The following is a 26,941-nucleotide window of genomic DNA, read 5'->3' on the forward strand; positions in this document are numbered from 1 at the left end:
ATAGAATAACGTGTTAACGCAATATCTGAATTAAATAAAAAACATCGTTTTCTTTAAATTGCTATATTTTTATTGAATCGTATAGTACACAGGATGGGGTTATGCATGGAATAACACATAGTGCAAATAGCCTCCATGGCTTTGCTGGCCCATACGCAATCTTTTGTAGAAATATTCCATGGCCATTTTGTTTAAATGTGGCTGAATTTCGTGGATGCAGCATTGAATTTCCTCTTTCAATGCATGTGCGCTTTGTGGGATTGTTGGCATACACCTTTGATTTCAAATAACCCAATAAAAAGACATCCAATGGTATTAAATCACACGATCTAGGGAATTAATTCTCAAATCTTCGAACTGTGACCGTCAGACTTTCATTATTTTTGAAATGTTGTTCAACAATGAAAACATTATTCTATCATGTAACGCTCCATTTTTACTAACTATCAGCTGTCAAATGGTTCTTTTTTTAAATAGGGTTGCCAACACTTTACTGCATGAATGGTGGCAAATTCAAATCTTGCGTTAATTTTGGGACATCCTTTATTAAAAAAGGAAATAGATGATGAGGAGAGAAATGAAAGCAGGAAAGTTGTGTGAAAGGAAGCAGACGAAGGGACGTAGCTTTTCATAAAATTTGTCGCGTGATTTCCATCTGTGTTAATAAATGATGCCATGAAGCTTTACTTTGTACTCAATGGACTTTTAAAATGTTGTTTAATTTTGCTTTCTGAAATCTAAAACTATGTGTATGAATTTTAAATAATCTGTACGATATTCGATATATATAGTTTTGGATAGATATATCGAAAAACGTATGCTACATATGACAACACAAATATGAAAAGGAAATTTCCAGAAGCACATATTCAGTTACTCAGAAAAATTCATCCGGCATCGATGAGATCCCATTGTTGTCATCTAAGAGATTTTACGATATTAGGCTTTTGGACAAAAACTATGCATGAGAGAAAAGTTTGATAAATTATTTATTAATTAATCCACAACATTTTGATTAATTATCTATAAATTATTCATTGATGATGCAGCTTTGAAAAAAATGAGATTAGACCGTAGAAGAAGGAACTATTCAATTTTGCTCACTGTTTTATTCGGTAAAAAGCAAATGCAAAGGCACATGTTGTGCATGTGAATTTTTTCTAGGATAAGTTGTTTTCGGTAAGAAGCATGCCTTGACCTAAGCGAAAGCAGGGTTGCAATTTTATGGCAATATCAAATGAATTTAGATTCGTGCATGAAATATTAATTTATTAAAGCTTGAGATATTTTTTTAAGTTTGCCACAGTTATTTTGAAATGTTTTTCTGTTTCTCTTTCCTTTTGAAAAAATTTTCTAACAAGAGGTTTGTACGAAAGTTATTACTTATCTGTTAATTTATAGTATCCCGTCGATTTGTCCATTAGATTATGGAATGATTATGTTTTTATTTCTTATCGGCAGGAATATGAAGCACACAAGGTATTACGCTTATGAAAGGTCACGCAATACTGTAATTCTATCCATTTCTAGAAAATTAATCTTTCAGATGGAGCACTTCCAGTGAATTTCTTAAAGACAAGAGATAACATGCTTCAGCATTACAATCTCATTTGATTCAAAAATGATATCAGAATTACTTCGTTGATTAAGTTTTTTCAGTTGATAACATTTACTTGCTTCATGACAGATTCGTAGAATTTCAGTTTATAGATCCAAGCTTTGTTATGATTTATGCTGTTATTGAAGTTCTACAATTGAAAAGATATACCTATCGTTCATTCAGTTATAAAAATTATAACTGCCAGTTCTTCAATTTTTTTTGAAAATTACACCAATCAAGACACTAACTTCTTCAAAAATTCTAAATGATTGCTCGGAAAAGAATGATAAAATGTCTAATTTAATTTAAATACTCAACCCTCTAGCATTTTATCTAATTCACACTCGACTGGCTAAATTGCACCTACTTTCCAATGATTTTAGGAGAATATTGTTGTCATCAAAATATCTTTTGCGTTGCTTGAATGCAATTATTTTTTGGAGATATATAACATCTTTTGTAGTAATAGGAAGTATCCCTTTAATTTTAGGATTCACCAATTCATTTAATAAAATTTGTCTTTTTCTTTTGTGATTCCTTCCTCTCACTCCGACCAAAAGAAGAAAGGACGGAAAAAGCATGATTTTTTTGCTGTTTCACTATATATATTTTTAAATTTCATTTCTGTGTTGTTTCATCATGTATCCGTATGACGAAGCTTCTCGCAGCTTCCTACATACTGAGAATTATATTTACTTAAGGTACGTAACTACGTTTTGGATGAATTTTTTGAAAAGCGTTCGAAAATAGTTATATTTTTAAATATTTGGAGAAAAAAGATTGAAAAAAACATCTATGAAATCAAAATATAATTGTTAAGTGGCAAATATTTAAAAAAAAAATTGAGAAAAAGGGCTTTTTTGGACTAAAAAGTGGTACAAAACAAAAATCTTCTAGTTTAGAGGTTAATCAAATTATTTGCTTAAACCTCTACAGAAAGCTTAAGAAATATATTATCTAGTTCGTGAACTAAAAGATAAGCTGTATTTCTATCCATTCTTTAAATATTGGGGTTTAACCGATAAATACGAAATTTACAACTTTTTTTCCCATTGTGAGGTACTAAAAACAACTATAAAATATTTCTAAATAATTAGATTACTTATTCTCTAATTCAGCAACTGCAGAACATGTTGAAAAATTATTACACCAAATTTGAACAAAAACTTTGCATTAGATTTTAATTTATGAAGCTTTTCGTAAGAAAATTTTGCCATATTCTATATTTAAGAAAATAGTATTTAAGGACGCAAAATACCATTAAAACGTATGTAAATGCGAATATAAAAATCAGTGTAACTTCCCAAAAAATAGACTTAGAAACAAAGTTCTAATGTTTTTATCAAAAAACCTGTTTAAATATTAAGAATATTTAATAAAAAAATTCATAATTTCGCAAAAAAATCGACATTTTAATGTAGATACCTACTTTAAAAAATTGCATAAATTAAGAAGAACCAGATTTAATCATATAATTGAAAAGTTTTGTAAGTTGATTTTCGAAATTTGAATTTATGAGTCACAAAAGATAGGCTAGAGGGCAGAGCATAACGCCGTAACATGGAGACAGAAGATTTTTTCCCCCTCTAAAAGACAAAACATTTTCAAAATTTGATGCAGTATTTTCTTGATCATTATCCAAGTCATAAAAACAGTTTTTCTTTAAACACAAATTGTTCATTAATGACTTGAAAAAGTTTTTTTAGAGAAACATTCAGTTTTATTTGCATTCCGAAAACAGAAAACTAGAATAACACGTGTCAATAAAGCTTGTTGACATGTGATGATTGAAAAAAAAAATTCTACCCACGTTGCAATTCAATTACAGCTGGAGACTATTTTTGATTCCACCTGATTATATCTTAACACGATTCTGAGTCTACCAAATGTTAATGTGAAGATAATTATGTCAAACTACTTAGAAGTGCTGATTAAGTCTCAATGAAAATATTTTTGGCAGTTCTACCAGTCAAGTGATAAAAATGTACATAGTAGATGACAAAGATAATTCGCTTTCTTTCATCAAGTATGTTTTTAACAATTTTTTTTTCACTCCAAAAGCATTTCGACATTTTAGAAAAACACACCGATTTAGCTTTTTAAATAAGACTTGAACATTAAAAACACTCATTGATAACATTTTTATATACGAATGAGATGCATTTAGCGTATACCTTTGTATATTAAGCCAGTTTTAGCGAAAATATCAAGGCAAAAATTAATTTTAATTTTTTTTTTGCTGTGAGATTTTTTATAAGATTTTGAAGAGTATTAATTAGGAAAGGGAAAATTAACGTTATTTCAAATACTTTTTAATATTAAGTAACGAGCAGATCGAAGTATTAACTTATTCTTCCATGGTTCTACTAATATTGTCCTATGCCATCTCCATATTGTTTTTATCTGTTGCAACAGAGAAGAAAGGTAATTAATATTTACCCGACTTCCTACTATTAACAATGCAAATAGCTATTTATAAAAAGGTATTATGCCATTTTTAATTGAATTTCTCTAACTAGATATCATTTCTTATTTAAGTTTGTCATTTTTTTATTTTATTTTTTTATGATATGGCGATTTACAGGAACAAACGAAACTAAACGTAGATCTCCCCATAATCAAAGTTTCGATGGAAGAATATCTTATTTCTTTTTTAAAATAGTTCTGAATTAATTATGTTTCGTTTTTTCAAACAATTCCGTGCTCAGATGGCAAAACGTTACCATTCACTTTTCCTTTGACAGACTTTTTCGTTTTCCAGAGTCTGTTCATTAATGTTTCGAAGGTGCAATGTCGCAATTTACACTGGTAACGCTTTAGCTCATAAAATAACTTAATTGATTTTTCTTGACATCTCGAATCTTAAAATTGTTAAAAGTTTTAAATTGATAAATTTTTATCAAATAGAATTGACTTGTAACATTTTCCCGTATGTTTACGAATTAGTTATTCTCTTTTGCTAATTAACTAAACATGGGTATGTATTCCAAGTGTTATTGTTTATAAAGGGTGGTTTAGAATTTATATGCAAACTAAGAAATGTCGGATTATACTACAAAAAATATTTTTTTATGTACAGGAATGTATAAAAAAGCATATTATAATAATTACTCAAAACTGCATCCAACAATATGTGATACATGCGGAAAACGTTTGTGAAGCTTTTGCGCATATATTTTCGGATGGTTTCGTTTAGGACTTCATTCCTCAAATATTCGTTAGGGCTGCATATTTGCAAAAAATATCTGGTATCTTTAAAACTATGCCAAACATGTGTTGCTATTATTGGTGATATACATTTCAAGAATGCTGTGGGCAAACATGTCGCGCTTCCGCTCGTTTCTACTTCTTGTGTTTGGATTTGAAGAGGTTAGTTGCATCCTTAAATTCATGTACAAAAAAATGTTTGTTGCGACATTCTTCAAAGTTTTACTTACAGATTTGAATCATTTTGGATATTAATAGTTGCCTTTCTAACTGTAAAATATCAATAAATTTCATTACTTCAACCGAAATCTCTTTGTAAATTTTATTTACAGATAATATTTTTAGAATAAAAATGTAAAGATTTATATCGATATTTTGACTGTGATGATTCATTCCTACACCAAAATTTTAAAACGAATTGCTATTCAGTCTTTTTATAGCATGTGCGGAGCATTTGTCTTAAATCTCTTTAGAAAGGAATTCCAGGATTTCCGTCACGTTGAATTGTTTGGGATATTTGCATACCGTGTGAAACCAGTTACTTGACTAGAAGCCAGGACAAACAAATCTTTCCCACTGATTAATTGGTTCTCATCGAAATTAGTAGGCGCATATGTTAGTGATAAAATTGATTTGTACTACAGATTCTCTTTGTCTCAATTGGCTTTGGAGAGACATTTTAAGATTTCTTTCACGCATATTTGGTAGAGTTATTTACATGCCATGTGAAATTAGTTATTTGATAAAAAGCCAGGATAAAATAATTCTGACTCACTAATTCATTTGTTTAGCTTCAAGATTAGCATAATATAAATGGTTTGGCTTTCCAGTGAATTTAATTCTGTCTAGTATTTCTCTGCATCATGAGTTTTATTTTAATCAGGACACAAAAAGATTTCTGCGAGCTATTTAAACAGGACAACAGCTTTTATTAACAAAATATATAATTAAAAATTGATTTTTCGAATTCATGAGAGGAAATGTATTTGTGCATTGTGTACGAATTGTTTTATGCTCAGTTTTATAGATAACAGAAATTCGTTTAAGAATTTTTTTCTGAAATTAAAAAAAAAATGTATTAGAAAATTTTAATTTGGATACATTTAAAACACTTTACAGTAGATTCTTTATTCAGTTTTCAATAATTGAGGACACTGAAATTAGTCATAGCTGATATTAATTAAAAATTGTTTTTACTTGAAATTACCAGTTTTTACAATTTTGTTTCCTAATTTTGGTTATTTGAAAGATGAAGTCCAAGATATTTAAGAACGGTTGTACTTACCGTCATTGAACTTAGTGGAGATATTATTTAAAATAACGAGGGACTCCACCAAAAACTAGCCTTTTGAGTTCGGTTCCATATTATTATATTATTAAAGGGTAAATTAATAAAGTAGTTTCCCTTTTTTTCTTTAGGTGAATGTAAAAAAAAGTAATGAAAGGTGTTTATTTTGGCGTCTTTTGAGGCTTATTATCGATATTCATCATACGTAAACCTGCTTATTGATATTTGTACAATTGAACATACGGCCATTTTCCTTCTTGAGGTAAATCCAAGATAAAATGTCATCATCACTATGGATGGCATTTTGTTTTAATTACTACTACTAAATAATATCAGTCCAACAGAGTGTTAATTGATTTTTTAATTTTTTGGTATTTTATTGGAGATAAAATGAAATAATAATCACGCCTTTCCATTTTTGGAATTAATTGTTTCCCTATAATTAACCTTTAATTTCTACACCAGAGAAGGGTAAGCTATGGCCCATGGGCCAGGTACGGCCTGCTTAGAGGTTCTATCCAGCCCACTGCAGAATTTAATATAGTATAGAAACATTTATAGCTTCTAAAGATGCTATATTTAAAGCAAGGTATAGTTTTAGAAGTCCAGTCACAGCTCCGCTCATTACATTAGTGTCAATGAATTTTAAAAATATTTTTTGAATTCTTATTTACCCATTATTATAAATTATACTGGAAGCAAACCAATTTTTTTTCCTGTTTTGGACTCCACCTTAAATAGCTCGTTTATTCCTCAAGTGGATAAGTCATATCACGATTTGGTTTGGTTTAGGCACAAAAGCCATTTTTGGTCATGCTGTGCCAAACACAAGATTTCAGGATACTCATTCTGCACTATGTCAAGAATGTCTTTTTTTTTCTTTGCTGTGCGGAAAAGTACGACTAAAGGAAACATTGAGCTGGATTCTACCCATGCGAATTACCATTATGAAATTATTAGAAGAGTAAAAATCTGGTGAATGCTTTTTTTTTCTCTCTCCAAACTAGCTCTAATCTAGACGCTATCTATTTTCATATTCAAAGGCATGAAAAATACTGAAATATACTATAACATGAATCATATGTTTTGATTTGAGTGTCATTTTAATTAAACTAATTAACATTTTATCGCCTATTACATTATATACAAATAATAAATTATCATTTTTATATTCCCATTAATTTATATCAGATACATCATTTTAACATTAATGGCGCCTGAAGCATGATATTTTTACTCCTCAGTTGTCATCAGGAGCTTAACAAGAGTAATTGGTGCCCATGGTATAATATCTTTTCGATCTTCATCTATTTTAGTTAAAAAAATGATTAGCGTACATTCATGTTTGTCACCAAGGTGCGTCTCTCGAGATTGACGATTAGTATCTATATCACCCCCCCCCCCCTCACTCCTACTTCTTCATGACACGAGTGATTAAAGTACTAAAGAATAAATGCATGTAAGAAAGAAAATGAAGGTTCTATTTGATTCATGTACGGTTTGTAGCTCCAAACGGAAATCAATAAAATTCTAGAGAGGAGAACAGAGACAAAAATTTATTATATAAATGAATTGGTTTTATTAATGAATACACATTCATGGATAAACGTATCCACTATTACTATTGTACCCTCAGGAGCGAAATTTGTGGAAGCATCGACATATAAAGTCTATCCATTATTTCAAAAATACTTTTCAAGCTATTATAAATTTAGCATGTTGCAATTTTTTAGTGTTCATAACTCGTGCGTAAGTTCTCAAAAATATACTAATTACCTGGATATTAAGATCTTTCATCTTCAAAACAAGATGACTAAATATTTTGGTTTTTAAAAAGATATTTTATGTTTTATAGTTTGAAAGATTAGAGTGAAAGGAATTCAGGAAAGGAAAAAAACATTTTTTTCAAACTTTTCATAAATGCTTATCGGCTTATGAAATGAATATATATATTTCATATTTTTTATTCTTTTCAAATAAATGAAAACAGTTGTTTATAAATTAATAAAATTATTAATTAATTTCCAGCTTTTTTTTATTAAAAGGGTTTCGTATAGCATATCAAAAGTGTGATCCATGACCAATGTATCCATTCATAAAATTGTCAAGATTTAACTTTTCTTTTCCCTCGTTAAATTTTACAAATTTAAATTAATTGACGCTTAAAAAATCCACATTTAATCAAAAAAAATATTGTTCGGCAAATTTCTCAAAATGAGTCTTGTATGATAGTTCAACGGTTGTTATATTCTTCAAATATATTTGCATAAGATGCTTGTCTCTGAAAGTATTCCCCTCACTAAAACTTACAAATTTTATATTATCTAAAATTATCCCTTCCCATAAAGTAGTTTAAAGAGCAAAAAAAAAAAAAAAAAAAAAAAAAAAAAAAAAAAAAAAACCCAGTTCCAACAACAGATTAAAATTTGGCTTTCGTCACAGCGCTTTCTCCTGCGATTCTTCGAATATATATACGCGATAAGAGGTTTGTCTAGCCTTGCTCATCTACAGTTACCATTTCCCTTCGATTCTATTCCAGCGTTTCCCCAAATCCCATTTTTTCCCCTTGGAGACGAAATTGGCACATGGACCCAAGTGGCCCCTTCTGACTGCAAGCTCAGCAGAGTGCGCAAAACGTACGCTTTACTGTTCCTTTAAATTTCTTTTGCATTTCGTAGAAATATGAAAATCATGCCAAATTCAAATATAGAAATGGGACAAACAATGTTTTGAATCGAAAAAAACAATCTTCATTTGTTATAGAAAATTAAGTTCATTTCGAGTTCGTAGTTAAAAGAAGTTTAAAAGTAAAATGGATTTTTTTTCCCTCTGACATTTGGCATCTTTCCTTTGTTACTGACTTCTTATTTCGGGATAAATTTATCTCTTGTAATTAATTGCTTTGTGAACTGACCCTGTGGAAATGTCTATAAGTCTAAATTTTACAAATCACTTATTTCTACTTGCATTGAGGAACAATTCTAATCTTGGGAAAAAGTTTCATATGCAAAAGTTGGAATATTTCCAAATTTAGCAATCAAATTGTCAGCCTAATGTCGCATAAAACTATCTGAGAAAGCTTTCCTTGATGTTATGTTGAAGAAATATTTTTAGGATTTAGGAAGTAATTCCATTGAACGTTGCTTCCATACTGTGGAAAGATGATTTTTTTTTAACAACGTGATATAAAATGTGAATATTGCGTTTAAAAATCTAACCAAAAATGAGCAAAAATGCATTCCTAAAAACCTTCCTAAAAATTTACATATGCTGATCTGGTAGATTTCACAAATATTCGATAGGAGAATACAGATTACTATCACATCTCTACTAATAATAAAAATGGATGTGTGTGTCTCTCTGCTGTGTATGTGTGTGTGTGTGTGGGGGGGGGGTTGGAGCTCTATACACCGAACAGTTTGATCTAGAGTTACTAAACTTGGCACATATTTATTTTGGAGGATGGAAATATGCAACTACGAGCGATTTTTTCAAAATTTTATTTAAAAAATTAAACGAAATTTTACGCTTTCTCGCGATAATTTTCGGAAATATTACAGCAAAAAATAATTTTTCATCTTAAAATTCAAAAAATATCTTTTCAATTGTCCCAATTTTTTGCTGCTGAATTTTTCTATTTTTAGTTCATTTAAAGACAATTTAAGCTTTTATACTTCATTGTTGAAGCTAAAAACAAATCATTTTTATTGTTGCTACTAATATTTCATTCTGGCTTTTTTCTCCATTGTTTTGATAAAAATGAACATAATTTTTGAAATTTTGTTGCATTTACACTTAAGGTTTAGTTTGAGAATCAAGCAACAGCGAAAATGTTTTGAAGTGCGCCCATTTTTAAACACTATTTCTCTTTACGCGATGTAATTGGACGAACAAAGATACAGACAGAAAATTACAGAAATGCATAGCACAATGAGCAGAATGAGCATTACTATTAACTGACTACTCCAACCCACTCGTAGTCACACGGATAAAATTGAATCACCGGATCACAGTGATAGCAACATTGGAGGGAACTGTGGTTGAATCCTAAGAGCCATTACCGGCCATGGCACAACCCTTCCCCAGGAAAGTGTGTCTGATCATGGATGGGAGGTAGCAAACCCCCAGTTCTTTCTACACCCACCAAGGAAGTGAGAACCAACCTCCATACCGGAAGCTTCTCATCCTCATTTTTGAGATGCCTCCCGTGGGAGAAACAGAATGATATAAGGATTATAAAATAGTACAACCATAAAATAGTATATTACAGTATTATATTTCTTTCAAAATTTAAAGTTTAAAAATATTTGGCTAAAGAAGTATTAAGACCAAGTTATACAAAATATTTATTTTAAATTTTTAGCAACCATGAATTTCACCGAACCAAATAGTTGCCAAAGATGTCTAATCTTACATAAATAAGACTGCAAATTTTTATGTGCCGGCGTCCTGGCATAGGGGTAGCGCGTCTTCCCCGTGATTTGGGCGTCCTGGGTTCGAGTCCCGGTTTGGGCATGGTTGTTCTTCCGTTGTTCTATCTGCGAGATGTGTGAATGTGCCCTCTTGTAAAAAGGGGTTGTGCAAGCGAATGAGTGATGCGTGAGTAGAAAAGTCGTACTCTTGGCCCTAGTTGGCGTTACTATAAAAACAAGAGACGCTCCCCCAACCGGCTTAAAACACTGTCTTTGTAACAGCGGGCTTGTCCATGGCAAGTGCCATAAGAAACAACTTTTTTTTTGTGATTTTATGTAGGTAATTTTGCATCATTAATTTATCAGTTCCTCGTCATAACTGTAAAATAAAACATAAAATACGAAGTATTTGCATTTGATTCATTGAGTGAACAGTCAAACCAGGATCTAACATTCGATATTATATCTATGGACTATATATTATACTATATATAGTCGATATAGACTATATTTCGATATTATATCTAAATGCTGACATACAAAAAATTTAGTTTATCTTGATATATTTGGGAATTAATACATTTACGAAAATAATTACATAAGATTTTCCAGACATTTTACTTTTACACAGGACAGACACATCAATATAATTATTTACAATATAATAACATCTTTATGTACTATGTCATGTACGTCAACTATACATGAAAGAAAAAAGACATCGATGACAATTCTAAGAAACATATAGAGCTGTGTTAAATCTTATTATTGAATATATATCATTTTATATGAGACAAAATAAAAATTTCGATAATTTTAGATTTTTAAATATGTCTTAAAAATAAGACTGCTGTACATTTTCAAATATTATTCGAAAAATTTATAAAAATTTCAAAATAAGAAAATCCTTACATTTGCCAGAATTTTGATTTAGAAATTAAATTACATTGAATATTTTTGATAATTTATGTTTAGAATTTAATTATGGTAATTTAAGTCGCATTTAGAATTTTATGCACAAATGAATATCTTAATTACTTTCAAATTAGTCAAGGTTTGTTTCATTCTTAACCTTTTTAAATAATTATTAAATTTCATAACATCCATTAATTAATCTATATTATGGCAATCTTTTAAATTTGACACACATTTCCTTTCGAATAATTTCTAAAATCTTATGTTTCCAGAAATAAAATCATTAATCAGAGCAGGCACATCAAGCACACGAGGATGTTTCTTTCGACAGATGATTCAGAAATTGGCTTTATTTCTCCTAGTTAGTGGTATAGTGGAAAACGGAAGTTTATTAGGTATTCCTGTCAGTAACTTATTTACAAAACTTAGAGTCATTGTAAATTCATCAGGTCTTTACAAAGCGCAACGTAATTTATCACTCTACAAACTTTCTTCCATTGTTCCAGTGCTGACTAGCAATGAATTTAACATCACTACAGCGACAACCACTTTAGTACTGTCACTGTAATAATGCTTATTATATCCTTAACACTGGTGCTTACGTATTCCAGCAGATGTATGGAATTACGTAGATGAATCTTGTTTTTACTATATTTATTTCACAATTTCTTTAGCCGTTCTAGGTCTAGCCCTTTCATTATATAAAGTTTTACTTTATATAAAGGTAATGAGTTTTTTTAAAATAATTTCTTTTTCCCATTTTACCACTTAATCATTAATTATTTCAAGTAGTGTCCGAAATTTACAAGAAACATAAGACAAAAGTACCAGCTTGAGGGACAGTGATAATCGTGCAATGTTGAGTTCTACGGGTTTTTTTTTCATTTCTATAACATTATGAGTCAAAGATTTTACTAAAAGTTGCAAGCATTTATATGCATCGAACCAAGATCTGTGGCATAAACGTAGGAATGGAAATGCTGATTTCTAAATTTAATTTATACCATTAATTGTAATGTTGTGTGTACCAATCATTAATCACATTGGCATTATGCTTTCTCTTTTAATTAATTAGAGGAAACTTAGACCTATTACTTAATTAGAGGAAACTTAGACCTATTACTTAATTAGAGGAAACTTAGACCTATTACTTAATTAGAGGAAACTTAGACCTATTACTTAATTGGAGGAAACTTAGACCTATTACTTAATTGGAGGAAACTTAGACCTATTACTTAATTGGAGGAAACTGTTTTAGAAATATACCATCTCTTTCATTCAGTCACGATTCTATAGAACACCTTAGAATTTACGGATTAGCAGCCATTTTGTATTGGATAGTAACACTTATAAACATTTTTAGATTATAAATTTAAAAATACGGTTATCTGATGCACAGATAGCGTTCGGACATTAAAGTTTAGGAAATAAAATTATTTCTCAAATAAGAGAGTTACGGCAAGAGTGTCATCCAAGGAAAATTTACGAGCAGAAGTTGATATATCGTTATTAATATCAAAATATAGAGTAATTTCCACTTGAAATATGATTAATGAATTATATCATCGCTATTAAATCAAAATGTCCAATATCAAAAATCACATGCAACAAAATATACAAAATGTTGATGCAAAAGCTGGGACCACTAACGAGATGTCATTTTCTGGTGACATACAGCAACAATTCATTTACAAGAACTTAACAGCAGATAAAATTCCTTAGTAAATTCAACTTGGGATATTTTGAGATAATAGTAGTGGTACTTAAAGAAGATAATGAGTACACGAATATGTTAGATTTTGAAGAGATCAACAATGATTACATTAACACTACAAATATATTATTTGAGGGGTTTTTTTTGCTATTGAAGATTTTGAAATAACCTTTAGCAAATATAAAAAAGACTGTTTTTCAAGAAATATGGTTAATCCATTAACAATCAGCAAAAGATAGTAAGCCTAGGTTTATTACTAAAATAATATGAAACACTTTTCTGGTAAATGTGGGATTTTTGCATTTTTTGACTGAATTATAGAACATTATTGCTTATGAATTCTGAGCATTTACCTTTACTTTTGTGAATGGAATTTTACTACTCTGAAAGAATATTCATAATTATTAATAATATCCGTTTTTCTCATCTTTTCATTTATACACTTATTTCATTCTTCGATTTAAAGAAATATTCCAACCAAGGGTTTCTATAACACGAAAATTTCTGAATATCTGAAAAAGAATTAAAGGTGATTCCTTCTAGTCCGAAGGATGATAACCTGGCTTGGTTTTAGGTTTGATTTCATCAGCCGTTATATTTTGCGTGTAACGATTTTTATACAACTCAATGTACAGAGAAAAAAATGGTAGACTAAAGTACTGTTAATGCTAATTAAAGTGAAATCGGAAATTCTGCTTTAAAGTTATCCAGAGAAAGCAATTGTTATTTTATTATAATTTAAAAAAGCTAACAAAAGGGATATTTGATCAACAATAAAATTAGTTTGGTTTTTCATTCAAATAAAAAGTAATAATGCGTTTGAAGTACTAAATTAATGAAAAACCGAACGGAAATAAAACTGGTATCACTTATTCATTTTGAATGTTCAAGTGTTATTAACACGATTTTTGTGCGATAATATAGCTTCGGGAAAAGCGATTAACTTTTTTTTGGAGTGCATTTAATGTTCTGGATATGTGAAGGTAGCAAATTTTATGGAATTAATTTATTTTATATTATTCATGATATATACTCCTACAAGATACTGAGATATCATAATACAATTAGTACTAAAACAAATTCAACAAATGCATGATGTTCTGATACATCAGATGTGCTCAAAGAGTTAAATAAAATATTGAAAATTCCTTCTTTTGTGAAGAATTTCTGATCAAGAAGTATGTACCTAATTTGGTAGTTCTATTCCAATAGCCTCTCATAATGCGTTTTGAACAATTTTTGCATTACGCGATTTGCAGAGTTATGAACCTAAAAGCATTGCCATGTTTAAATGTATGCAATGTTTCCAAGTAAACTTAATTAGTCGCATAAATTCGGATACATAAAAATTACTTTTATCTCTTTCCTACAATGGGATTCTCGAGAAATAAACTTATGGGTTAGATTGATAATGCCTCAGAAAAAAATCGCCTTTCTGAACAGAATGCTCTTCTTCCTTTGGGCGCGCATTAATTCTGGCAATGTTTTCGTTATTAGAATACGCTTGAAAAGATTGGAACTAATAATGTTTCTGAGAGTTGCAATTTATAAAGAAAAGGATCTATTTAAATGACGTCTAGGAAGACGAAAGACGACAAGGACTGATAAAGTGGGTGACATTAAGGCTGACAGTTTTTTATTGAAAGGAAAAATAAAAAGGACTGTGTTCTCAACTGTTTTGTGTTTCAGTAATGATTAATATTCTAATGACATTTGATAAAAAAGGAACATCTCTCTCACACACACACAAAAAAAAAAAAAATACCAAGAATAATGGATTCTGGACGATTTAAATGGGGCTAACAGCTTTTGACTACCAGCTTGCTGGCCTAGATTGACTTTTTAGGCTGTTAAATGATTCATATAGAATACATATATACATTTAAAAAAATTCATTTTGTTGCTTGATACGACTTAAAAAATTGAATTGAATCAGTTTCATTCAAATTAAAAAATGTATATATTACGAAATCAAGGAGGAAGTGGAAATCCTACTACAGAGTTAATAATTGAGAAAAATACATATCTGAATGTTTTGATGGATAAGTTTCTTTATATTTAATTAAATTGAATTAAAAATATTTAAAATTAAGGGGGGAATTGTACGGAACTGAAATTGATAAAACTCAAAAATTATCTTAATGATAAGATAATACAAAGGGCCTTTTTATAAGATATTTGTTTCAGAGGATATAAATATTAATTTCCGTAATTAAATCACAGTGATAATCCATCGGATCATTTTTAAGTCTACTTTTTATCTCGATTAAGCTGTCTGTTTGAAATCTGTTTCCTGATTTCTTTTATATCGTCTTTCCTCTGGTTGAACATATCTTTTTGTAACACGCTGAACCTTCTGCAGAAAATTTCTAGTCATATTTTGCACCTCCATTAGTTATTTAAGCGAAGCGTTGAATTCCTTGTAATCGTGAAAACGTTCAACAAAGCAATCTGAAATTCGTACGTTGGTTTGTTTACATTTGTCTACTGCTATTCGACAAAAACAGCGAGTTCTGTGTTACGTACATTAGCATTTTATATATACTGATGTAAAAATTACGACATTTTAATTTACAAAATGTTATTTGGAATCTGTTTCGTTAAAACATTGTTAAATTAAAGAAACTATTTCTCTTGGAAAAGAGAATTAAAAAAAATTGTCTCTTGAGCCAATCAAATAAAGCTTTGTTTAAAATATAAAGATGAACTTCTAAATAAACTGCAATGACAGAGAATTTTCTTGTCACCGTTATCTGATAAGTTAAAATTTTCTCTTATAAAAACAAATTTATATTTGATGAGAATTTACTTTAATACCATTTTAATCGATTTTCAATCTAAACAAACAGGATTTTTTGAATTTATGTTATATGCAATAAAATGAATAGCAATAATAAGAGTAAAACTGATGGATTTATGAATTTATTTTAACCCAATCAATAGGCATCTTAAGGAATCGCCATCCATTGATTGGCTGATATTCCACGAAGCAACCACTGAAATAGTCAAAAATAATGATATTCAAAATTCACAAAATATTCATGTCAAGAATATTTTACTAACTATGACAAATAGAGCCGAGATTCTGTATAAAAATTTAAATTTCGTGACTTTCTTAGCAGTCTGTTTCTGACTCAAACAAAATATAATTATTTACGATATTTAGAGTATTTTCTTGACTAAAAGTAAATTTGTATTTGGGAAAATTTAAAAATTAGCTATTGGGTCACCATTAGAGCGAATACTATATACTTAACTGAGGTTCTGTTTCTTGAGTGATACACGATACATTTCAAGTCATAACGATGTATTTATGATGTAAAGTTTCAAATATTCGGAAGTTTCTTTTCCATTTATTAGTTTTTTTAATGTTCGTTTATTAGTTTAATAATTTAATAAATATTTCTCTCCGTCTTATATATAAATTGACAAAAATTGAAATGTCTAAGAAGAAAACACATTGAAAAACCGCTTGCAAAAGGGATGTTCAAGAATTCAAATAAAATTTAACAATCATGGATATTTCAGAAATTCGACACATAATGAAGCTTTTCTTTGAACACACATTTATTTCATTTTTAAATAGAGAAATCTTAAGTGTTACGTGAACATAAAGCATATTGCGCTGAGTAATATGGATTACAAGAAAATCATCACATATTCTTGTCTTCTTGGAAAGAATCTCTTCACATTATAACGCGATTTTTTCCAGTTTCTTTTAAAACAATTGAAAATATTTATTTTTATCTCCACAAAATTAATTGCTTTTACTGTCTAATCAAAGAATGCATTCTGTTTTTCGAATTCTTTTATATTTCAATTGGTGTGCAAACAAAGATAATATTAGGTGTTAAAATGTAGCCACTTAATTTTTGAAATTTAAATTGCCGTCAATGTCTTCATAACAATTTTCAGATTCCAAAATTCTTTAATTTGATTCATTAATAAGATTTGAATGAAAAAAATTTCGTTTCTGGATTAGCGTAATTGCTATTTTTAAAAGTTAATTCTTGCTTTCAAATTCATTCACGGCCCATAAAGTGTAACTGATCATTTGAAGAAAGATATACAGTCATATCTTTTAACCGATTTTTGTTTTTGCGATCATTTACAACGCGTGATTGCTATTACGATTAAAGATAAAGATGCTACAATTTCTCATATAATCTATTAATAAAATAAATTCCCTCTTGAAGATTTTAAGAGAAAACAGAATATTTGATGCAGAATTTCAAATTCAAATATGTAATAAGGAATAAAATCAAATTTTTAGTGCATTTTATGCAAAACTCTGCCGTTATATTGTTGGAAATTAGAACTTCGCTATTACAAAATAAACTAATTCGAATGCAATTATAATGATTTTTTGGCGTAATATCAAATTTAAAAAGATGTTTCTGGTTGTCTATAAGATATTAATTTAATTGTATTAAAATTAAATAATTGTGAGCAAAAAATATATTTATATAGCTGATACAAACATCATAAATGCTCTCTACATAGTTTTGTTAAAGTGATATGGTCTGTTTCCTGCAATAATATGATTGGACAGTTATTGACTCTTTGATCTTACTTTTTCAATCGATTTTTTTTTAAATTTATCCGTGGGAGAATTGGAAAAAAAATGTTGATAATGTTCCGTCGTAATTAGTAAAGTGATGCTATTTCATACTGAAAGTCAAAAGCAGACATATTTTCAATTTAGTAAGCATTTTAGAATAATATTTTATTCTTTTGAGAAGTGGGTATCCTTAACTTTCATGGTATTAGACAAGCTTTAGAAATTTTTAAAGAACGGATACGTTCTTGTATTTGTTGTATTTATTTGAAAAAAAAAAAAAGATAAATGCGCTTTTAAGATTGTTAACTCTGGGTCAAATGTCAAGTAATATTTCATGATGTATGTATTACGGTAACGGTAAAAGATAAATCTTTGATCACTATAAATACCAAAATTTTGTAAGCTACTGAAGTAAAATGGTTGAACATCCTTAGCCAAGAGTTCTGCAGTTCTTACTAATTAAATGCAGCCAAAATTACATTTTTTCACTCCATTTACCATAACTGAATGGTATATTTTAGGAAGAAGTTAATTTTGGGGATGAGAGGTTGCTGAATAATTAAGCTGATTCTCGCTTTTCTGAAGGGTATAGTAATAAGAGTACGGATTTGTTGAATGCATTGGCGATGACAGAACAGACTTCCTTTGAAAGGAACTGGTGCATGCGCCAGGAATTGCCTCTTTTTCTTTTTTCTTTTTTTTTGCTAACTATAGTATTAGTGTATTATCTCGCAATTTTGTGATTCAGGACACGTATGCCTAGGAAAGGCAGAAGGCGGAGAAAGTTATCATCTGTGGTTACTTATTTATTAAATCCTTCCTCCCCCTGAAAACCCGGTATAACTCAATATGAGGAAAACTGGTTATGTACATGAAAAACGTTTCATACACATAGAAAGTTTTTTTCCAAAGGCAATTTATGAATTTAAATTTTAATGTGTACTGATGCGCTTATTTAATTAACTCAGAGCTTTGAATTGCATGCAGTCAAATCAAGCCATATGATCATTTTCTAAAGTAGGTAATAGTGTATTTCTTATTAAGTATTTCTGCATCTTTTACAACACAATTAAACATCTAAAATACATATCAATCAGTATGAAATAAACTACTTTTTCGTGCCTTTTTTTGTGGGAGAGACGAAGAAATCGCCTTTTAAATTTTGTTCTTTACTTGTAATCTTATTTCATCTATAAAGAAGTACTGCATTATAAATAGGCAATCAGTTCATTTGGGTTGATTTTTTTCTAAGCTTTTTAAGCGAAAGGCAGTTATTGTTGCCCCCACCATATGTCCATTATGGGGATAGATACTAAAATACGGAGCATCATTCAAACTCTGTAACTATGAGGATAACGTTCAGAAGATAGAGCTATTTATAAATTAGACAGGATTTTAGAGACAGGTTCAGTCATCAATAGGCGCACGAAACTGCTAAAAATAGATCTGGCAAACATTTTGAATTCCTAGCAATTCTTTGTCTGCTTCAATTGCTTTGATGTTCTTGTTTACCTTTCGTTTTTCCGCTGTTTAGATTCCTTTACAATTTTTTTCAGGACTTTCAGATAAAATAAAAAACATTTATATTGGCGAAATAAGGTAGATTGAATAGTGCCATTAATTATAACATTACGAAAAAGTAATCTTCAAAGTAAACTGTGAATTCGTTTTAGGTGTAACAGCCAAAGAAAACTTAAGTCATTTTTTACGTCCTGAGGAGATTCGTACCAGTAGAAAGATATGCATTACTTATTATAATGAATAAATTTATAAACTGCTTTAAAATTCCACTGTATTTCTTAAATAAACATCAATGAAAAATAACCTAAATTCTGAAAGAAAAAAAGAATTCTTTGCGAGTATAAAAGTTTCTCGATTGAACAGACGTGTATCTAATTCTCTAAAAACTTTATTTTTAGAGCTAGATACAAGTTATTTTTATGTGTCTTTGAATTTCAGTGTAAGCTTTGCAACGCATAGCAGAAATATTTTCTAATATTTTTTTTATGCAGTTTGTGCTGTCATCTTTTGGCTATAATTGTTTGATGGTGTAGATAGAACTTGATAAATTAGTTGAAAATCACCTAAAGAAAATTTGAGCGTTGGTATTTTTATTTTGTAATTAGATATGATGCAGAGTAAATTTAAACAATACTTCTGATTTAAAAACAATCTTAAATGTATAATGAAAAGGATAAAAGATTGATATCATTCGCCACTTTACAAGACAAATCTGAGCCATTTTATGTATAGAAAAGTTCTTTTTTAGCAGAAAAAAGGGATGGAGACGACAGGGAGAATCAACAAAAATTTAGTTATCTTCTGTTTATGGAGCGCCTATCATCACCAAACTGAAATATTGACATTACGAAGTTTTGGCGGCAACATTCATCATCAAGATTCGATGGTCTGTCTCTTGACCTCTGACAGTTTCTATCTGGGAATCCAGTACTGGAAAAGCACCATTAATTATTCATATTCAATGGCTGTCCTGAGCGACTATTGAGATTTAAGGTCGCATTTATTTTACATTGGAGAATGATTCCATATTATATTTCAAATGATGAAAAATTAAAATGTACAGAATGGGATCTAAAATTTAAACTTGTAAAACTGGAAATACTTAAGTGTCGTGAGTGGGGTGAAGAAATTATATGGACAAAGAATAAGGAATGGTTTGGAATGTCTATGCATAAAAGTAGGTCCAACCTATCAAGACGGATTTCACATGATTCGTGTTGCGCAAAAGATTTATCCGAGAAGCCGCAATACATTATTTTCCCAAGATAATGCAAAATCACAAATAAGCTATAATATTGACCCAGTATTTAGAACATAGATTATTCAGAGTGTTTAATATAATACAATATGATAAGAAAATGTTATAAAATCAAAGGTTGAAAGACATAAAATAGGAGAAAAGGTTTTCAAAGGGAATTCCACATAATGAAATCACTTGGTGTGATGCACAACAAACATGAAATTAACTAATACAATCAAAACACAAAACTAATAAATAAATATCGCAGAAAAACATAAGACCAACCGACAGTTGTCGAAAGAGGGAGAATTATTGGAAAATATGGCTTGATTTCTATTCAAAACTTTTTTTCGTCTGCAAAAAAATCCCTCATCATCATCTTTGTAGAAAGAATTGCTTTGAGATCCCAAGGGTACATACACATGTAAAGAAGAAAATATTAGATGAATATTAAAAGCAAACAAGGAGAATCATAATAGTGTGTACTTGGAAAATTTCAATGAGATACTTCTTTAAAGATGATTTTCTGAATAATATTTACTTCGAATATTAAAGTCAGAAGGAAGCAACAGTAAATTTATATAATTCCGTAATTCATATATGATCCCTATCTGAGACCGAAATTCTTAGTTTAAGAAGTTCTGGATTAAGATAAAGTGTTTGTCATGCCACCAAGCACTTTTTGTATTAAATGAAATGCTAACATAATGGCAGAATAAACATTGATTTTTGTAAATTCTGAAAATTTATATAATTTCTTGCTGGTCTCACCATAGGTTTAAAATCTATTTTTATGCAATAAAGTATTCAAAAAGGCTTACTGTTAAACTGCTGTAATTAAAAAGATACTTCATAGTTGACTTCTGATTTAGGCTGTATTTGCACATTAAAATATAATAAACGCCACTCGTGAGGTAACTCATACGGGGCACATTTGTTTAACTGGACTTATTTATAAATAGGTCTCAATTTTAACAGTGATCTTGAAACAGTTTACTTAGTAAGCATATTAAATCGGAGTAGTCGCAAATTATATCCAAGATGTCATGAAACGCTTAGACAAGGACATAAAAAAAACCCCAACATTCGCGAAAAGGTAGAAAGTGATTCTACCGCCTGCTTAAAGGTGCATCTCAAAATAATCAATCATCCTTTGAACATATCCTAGAATCTAATAAGAGTTTCAGGGGCTTCCAGTTTCTGGAAAACATTTACCAATTCTGAATTACCGATTCGCTAGATGTTTCAATCGGCACAAACATTCTACGCCAATACAACACGATATCCTTTCGTACCAAAAGAAAGACGAGCTTTTATTACGGCATTTCGGTCAGTCATATTCGATATGAAATACTATGGTGGGGTAAACTCTGAAAGGTTTAGGTTTACGAAACTGGCACATAGCGTTATATATATTTCACAGTGAGTACATGTGTTCCAGGGTCAGAGTACATAAGGCTCTTTGTTCCTTTAAAGGTGTTGATATCTTGCTTAGATTAGGCAATCGTGTTTCTGAATTGGCCTAAAAATTTTTTATGTCATTCTGATCACTGTTTTGCTTACTGTGGTCTATATTTTAGAATACAGAGAGTATGGCATTTTTATAAAATTACATCGACTTTTGCATTTTCTTTTATTTCTTTGAATTTAGATGTTTTTGAGTATTCAGTAAGATTTGAAAAATTCTTTTGTTCTATTTTTCATTTTGTGATGGATGATTTGCTTGATTGTGGGTTTGCTTGCGATTTTGTATCAACATTGTAAAAAGAATGCAATCAGTATGTACTAACATTGTTTTAGACTTGCATTTTGCTGTGTGTGCCAACACTCTTTGCTATAGAAAACGAATTACCAGGGTATTCACGTATTTTTCTAAGTACTATCATCCTGAGCTGTTCACTAATTATAGAATCGCTCCAAAGAAAATATCCCATCACTGACCACTCTTTTTCGTTGTTGAATCCTACTAACCAAAATAAGTGAACACGTATTTAAAATTCGTTTCAGCCGTAATTTATTAGTGACATTCTTACTTTTCATTTCATTACCATATTCAAATTTTAGAAAATTATAAAGGATGTATGAATTCTAGCATTTGTTATATTTATTTGCAAAAAGTGAAAAATGCTCTTTCAGGAAAGATAACAGCGGATCAAATGTCTCTTGACATTGCAATAAGGTATGCGTTACAATAGCGATAATGCTCAAATCTGTAAAGACCATATGCAAGATCAATTTTCTATTGGGATCTTGTAAGCTTTTAAAATAATATACCCAAAGATCCTTAGCCGAGTTTTGTCAATTCTTGCAAATCATATGCAACTAAAATATTAAATTTCTTTTAAAGTATTTACCACAACTGTGTGCTACATAAGCGGCTAAACTATCAATGGCTTTTGCGCTTTTTGATGTGCAGCGAATCTGATTTCCCCTCTAGGGCACATTTAGAAGCATTAGAGCTAATTGTTTACCGTTTCTGAAGGCAAAATATAAATGATTATGATAAAGTTTAAAAACAAGCCAGAATCACATAGAATATATGACCAGAAACGTCACTTGAATGAGCTAGACGGTACACGAAGCGGAGAAATGTATCTTAAACTTGTTTAGTACATTCGGCATGTCGAGTCTCACAATAATTGTTCGAGGGTTTTATTATTTGCATTAATAGCAAGCACTCTTCATTGCGCTTGGTTTGAGAAGCGTATCAAAAGTGGTGTTTGGTTTACAATTCTTCCACGTTGGCTTCTATTGCTGTCACCTACTACATACACAAGATTCATGTCCACAATCGCAATGTTAGTAAAATTTTGTAGTTCTAAAATCAGATGGAGTTTTATATCACTAGCGTTAAAATCTAACTACAGCACAGACGAACTGTGTCCTTCAGCTCATCCATTTGGCATTTCCGGCTATACTTTTATCTGTAGTAAAGACTCATTTTTGTATTACTTCCCCCTCTAAGAGTTTGAATTTTTGTTTAATCTGTATAATTTTCAAAATATGAACTTTACTACACTTAAAATGACCACAAGTAACTTTGGATGTTCCCAGACAGCTAACAGAAATCATGCCTTAATGTTTCACTGCAATTAATAAGACGATTTCAGTAATTAAATAAAGGATCATAGCATTTTAAGTAGCTATATTAGGCTTATTTTTTGCACATTCAAAACTACAGGTGAATACGCAGGCTGTATCTATTAGTTTAAATCAATATTAGATTATTTTCCAATTTCACTTTAATTTGAGAACATTTAACCAAGGCTTTATTTAATGACCTTTATTCTACATACAAGATGAGCATGCACGATCTTCAGTTTCATTACTTTAATCTGTAACGAAATTCAGACTAAAATGTTCAACGTTTCCCCGTTTCTGAATTGATTTTTTGGGAACCGAGTAAGCAGAATAAAGGAAATAAGAAATAAAATTAAAAAAAAAAACAGCAAAAGAGAAAATTAAAATTAAGCTTTTTAATTAAATATGTCTTGAAAAATTGTTTTGTACTTTTTCTTTACTATACCAGCAAAAAAAAAAAAGTTTTGCAAGCTATTTAGATGAATATCGAAAATTAAAAGCTTGAAACGGTAAAGAAGATGAAATTTATTAAATATACTTAATACAAACTAAACTCACTAATATACAAACAAATTTACATGATTGGCAGAATTCCCTCCAAAACTGGTTCGTTCGTTGTATTTCCATATAATCTAAATCAGAATTTTATAGCATTCTAGAAACAACTCAAAATGCTTAGTTTGCAGTTCTTGGAAAAAAAATGCAGGAAAATCATTTTTTAATGCTAAAGGAAACTGATTATTTCCTAAGAGCTTTAAAGCGATTTTAACGAATATAAGCAAAAGATTAAATGTTTATTAAGATAATTGAGGTGTTTTACACTGAAAAATTAATTTTTACAACTTTTGCATCAGAAAATAGGAATTTAACCAATTTAGAAAATATATAATATGTATATGTTTGAAAACCCGGTAATTAACTAATTAACTTTTGAAGATAAACATCAGTCTTTATGATGAAAATATATGTTCTGCATTTTTCTCAAAACAGGTTTTCTATTTAAAAAAAATTAGGTATCCATATATAAAATTTATTTCATTGCATAGTTGTGAAATTTTATACTATTATATTTATAAGCATTATGTACTTGTGAACCCGATTTTTTATTTCTAGGCAGTCATATTTTTGCTATTTATATTGAAATATATAATTTATTTTTCATATTTTCAAGTTCCATGATATTGAAGACTTTATTTTCCTTTTTTTTTTAAGCATTTTAAAATGAAAATAAGCTGTCTGTATTTGTTGAGCCTTTATTCACAAATCCATGCTAAATTTGGAATGATTTTCTTCATTCTAAAATTGGCATTTTTATTTTTTCTGAGCTTACCGATTTGCGACCATGCAATTTAAATTAAGGCATCACACATTTTCGCTATTTGCAAATTCTTTAAGATAATTTTATGCTCTTTTAAATAAAGTAAACATAAAATTTTTCCTCTAAAATATATAGTACATTTTACATCAAATATAACTTAAACGGAAAAAATGCCTTTTATTTGTAAATGAAATTTCGCGAGTATTTATCGATAATTCGAGAACGTCTCACTTTCCTTAAATATCATTGATTAATTCAGCAATACAAATTGAATAAAATACATCACTTTCTCCATAACATAAAAATTTGTTTTTCAAGAAATTTCTGTATTTTTCTTAATAAAATTTCATGCTGCAATTAAAGATAACTATCATATATAACATTTTTGAGTCTATTTATGCTTAATATAACCCGATAATGTTGAACATTTCGTAACGTTTGTTTACAAATGATCAATGTAAAATATATAAATTCTGACTTCTTTTGCAGGATCATGCATCATAATAGTGAAGCTTATTTGTTTAAGGTAAAAAGGATGTCTCATAAATGTTAAAAATGATAAAAATTAATTATTTTTTTTAATTGAAAATTTTATTTTTTTCCCTTTATAAATTTGAAATAGGTTTTTCATATAATATTTTTGATTGTGATTCTTTAAAGAAATTTGAAAAACTTATTGGAACTTCAGTTATCTTGCATTTAAATAAAAAAATTTCCAAGAATTCATGCACCCGTGTTCAGTGTTAATTGTTTAATTTATCGACTTTTCTTAACATTTCAAGTATGTTAATTGTATTGAACATCGTTTTGAAAAGGGATGAAATATTAATATTACTGAAAGAAAATTCTTATAATATTGAAGATAGAAGCAATATTTCAGGGAAGATAAATTTTCATGATAATGAGCATAACAAACTTACATCTCATTTAAAATAGTGGCGTATTTCAGGAAAGAAAATTTTCTAATTAGACTGAACATTGGGAGAGACGCAATATTTCAAAGAAAAAATAACTTTTCATGATATAAAGAATAACAATGGATCTACGTCTGTTTTTCAACATACTGATATATCTATTCATACAAGTAGGCGTCACCGAAAGAAACACAAATAACTCTGTGCTCTTGATATAAATTTAACCTTTTCCACTTACTATTTTCAGCCAAAATAGTGATGTATGTCGCCAACATAGACAAAATAACCTTCCCATTGACTTTATTTAACTCCATTTTAGCGATGAATCGGAACACAATTGCAGCAAAGAATTATTTTAAGGGGTCTCAAGGAGAAATTCACCATTTTTCGTTTTTGTTTTCTTAAAAAGTACTTTTAATTGATGTTTCAGCTAAAATGGTTGTCAAAGTTGCTTAGGCCTAGAAATAGTTGCTTCATTAATCACATATAACTGCTTTGAAATAAAAATTCTCAATAAAAGCATTGACCTTCATACGACAGCAGCGAAATGTGTAAGTTCAAAGTGCAATACGCTAACTGTTTATTTTCATTTCTTCCATTGCTTAAATGCTTCTGTTAAGCCAGTTACGAAGATGATTGCCACTTGTTACGATATCAGTTATAAATAAACAATAGAAATATATTTTTAATAATAAAACCTGCAATATGATTAGTATTTATTGGCAAAAATATAGTCGTTCTTTTAATAATTACAAGCAATGATATTTTTGAATGCCGACAAAGAAAGTTAATATAAAATTTATATTAATTTAAATTTGAAAGTAACAATAAAAGCTGCTAAAACAAGTAAAGGTATAAACGTTTTTCATTTCTGCGGGAAATATTGGGTTTGGGAGACGTTTCTTTATGTATTTATATTTTATTATTAGTCTTAATCGTCCTTCACTGTTGTTTTTGCCCAGAACAAATTTCAATTGGACCCAACCCAAAGTTCGTACTTAAAATAATAATTAAATTAAACGTGACGGATATGAAGTTTCAATGACGTCAGATTTCATTTCCTCAAGAGCTTCGTAAGAATTAGTCAAGATTTCATTATGTAAATGAACTTTCACGCAGAAAGTATTCAGAGCTTACTTAAATCGATTACAGACAGTCATACTCACCCAG

General features: G+C 29.5%; 1 protein-coding gene across 3 annotated transcripts in view; it reads right to left on the bottom strand.

Moving 5' to 3' along the window:
• LOC129958376 (potassium channel subfamily K member 1-like) overlaps positions 1–26,941 on the bottom strand; it is a 79,432-nt gene that overhangs the window by 11,498 nt on the left and 40,993 nt on the right. The gene's annotated exons all lie outside the window — the stretch shown is intronic.

This window comes from Argiope bruennichi, chromosome X1 (genome assembly GCF_947563725.1).
Source record: "Argiope bruennichi chromosome X1, qqArgBrue1.1, whole genome shotgun sequence".
NCBI lineage: Eukaryota > Metazoa > Arthropoda > Arachnida > Araneae > Araneidae > Argiope > Argiope bruennichi.